Below are 2,696 nucleotides of genomic sequence, written 5' to 3'. Positions count from 1 at the left end.
TATATATATATATATATATATATATATCAGCAGGCACAAATACGGTTACTTGCACACGAACAGACACACACACACACACGCACACAACTGTCTTTGTGGAAATGTCTGCGTATGTGTGTGTTTGTTGTTTTGTTTGTGAGTTCGCGAATCGTTGCGCATCTACGTATGTGTATCCGTTGAGCGTTATGCTAATGAAACTCTCTTGTCGTCTGCTTAACCATGTTTAATGGTGTAAAAAAAAAAATATATCGCCGATTCTTATTGTATCTTTATGAAGAATTGGATTACAATTTTAGAGAAAAAAAACAAAACAGTCTGAACTTTGGCTTGGAAATAATATCTTAGATATTCTCTTTTGAAATGTGACAAAATGCAACGAAGAATCTATGCATATAACAAAGAAATCTTTATACAAAAACGATATCAAACTGGAAGAGTATGAAATTTTCTATACATTAGGTCTTAGTGAAATTTAGTAAGATTTACGATGGTAATCATTAATATTACATTTTACATATCCGTTTGTCGCGAGGAATAAAAGAAAAATACATCAGATATGTCGGGATATATAAATCAAATTCTTGCTTTAATGTTACGAATATAAGCTTTCCACCAATACTACTGTCGTCACATAATCGTTAGTCTGTGATATATTATTGTTATACACACTGGATGTTTATGGTTATGGAAGAAGAATCATTTTAGTAAATGCGCTCTGGTGTACGAAGCTAACTCTATAGCATTGTACGTAACTGAATCATTTCAAATGATTCACCTGAAATATGCTGCTATCCGTATATATATGCTTAGATACATACACCCAAACGCACCCACACACACCCAACACACAGATACATACACATAATCACACACTCATATAGATATAGAGACATTCACATCCACGAACAAATGTCAAACACATCACGTATAAGTGCATATATATATATTTATACACACACACACATTCACACACACACACACACACACACACACACACACACACACACACACACACACACACACACACACACACACACACACACACACACACATGTATATATATATATATATATATATATATATAAAAGCATGAATGCATGCAAGCATATGTGTATGTATGTACATGTTATATACGCATACATATATGTGCATATATATGTATATATATATACATGTTTATATATCCATATACATAGATACATGTGTGTGTTTGTGTGTGTATATATATATATATATATATATATATGCACAAGAGTGGTAGTGTGGTAAGAAGCTTACTTACCAACCACATGGTTCCTGTTTCAGTCCCGCTGCGTGACATCTTGGGCAAGAGTCTTCCACTATAGCCTCGGGCCGACCAAAGCCTTGTGAGTGGATTTGGTAGACAGAAACTGAAAGAAGCCCATGGTATATATATATATATATATATATATATATAGGGAAGTTATCCCTCTCACCTCGATCAGCAGCACGAACGTATCCGGATTTCAGGGTTATTTCCCTTCGTCGGCGTTCGACAGCTGATGACCTTGGTGATATATATATATATATATATAAATATGTATGTGCGTGTCTGAGTGTGTGTGCGTGTGTGTGCATATGTGCGTGTATGCATATTGGTAAGTGTGTCTACAAGTGTACATACAAACACTGACACTCACACACACGTACACACACCTACATACACCTACACACAGATACAAACACTGGTTTATAAATAAGTCACAAACGGAACGGAAGTATATATAATTCTATACATCCATATACGCATATAAAAGCCTAGATACATACATATAGATACGCAGTATGATCTCTTCAGCATTGATACGCTAACGATCACACAGAAGCTTGTGAAACATATGGACGAACGTACATATTAACGCATATCAGGCACAGAGACAAATATGGATACACAACAGCGCATCAATCAAATGATTTTTTATAAAACATTTTTCACTTATATCACATCTAGAAAATATTCTTTAACAATGGAAAATGGTACAGTGGTCAACTGTGAAACGCCAACGACGAAAATATTGTTCTTCTTTTGATCTTTGAATGCTTCAAAGTCTTTCAGAGCAGACAACCATGGTGAAATTTTAATATAGAAATTATCATGCGTTGTTATAATGAAGTGTGATACGTGTGCGCCATTTTCTATTTTGTATTATATACCCCATTGTGTTGGTGACTATATAATGAAAATGACTGCAGCGCAAGTGAAAACGAAAACAAACAGATGAAAATTTGTCTGCTTTGGAGCATGGAACCGATAGAACTCCCAATAAGAACACATACATGTGCATGCGTATGAGTGTGTGTGCCTCACTACGAATACATGGTTGTGTATGAATAACTGCGTGTGCGTAAATAATATAATATAATATTATATAATATATGATGTAATATAATATAATATGATATAGTATATGATATAATTACAATAATAGAATGACGTTTTGGTACCAATGATCGAATTCTTATTGATAATTATTGCTCTAATGCTTTTTTCTTTTCTATATACATTAAACCACGGTTTTTGCTTTAAATTACCTACTACTGTATACCGTATAGCTAGGACTATACATAGTGAGGTAATGCACCAGGAGTACCTATACATTCATATATCCCTTAGTTGGCTGCATAACCTCTAACTTATATCATGCTTAATATATATATATATATATATATATATA

Source organism: Octopus bimaculoides, chromosome 10 (assembly GCF_001194135.2).
Source record: "Octopus bimaculoides isolate UCB-OBI-ISO-001 chromosome 10, ASM119413v2, whole genome shotgun sequence".
Taxonomy (NCBI): Eukaryota; Metazoa; Mollusca; class Cephalopoda; order Octopoda; family Octopodidae; genus Octopus; species Octopus bimaculoides.
The sequence above is the reverse complement of the archived record's forward strand: the minus strand, read 5'-3'. Positions refer to the sequence as shown.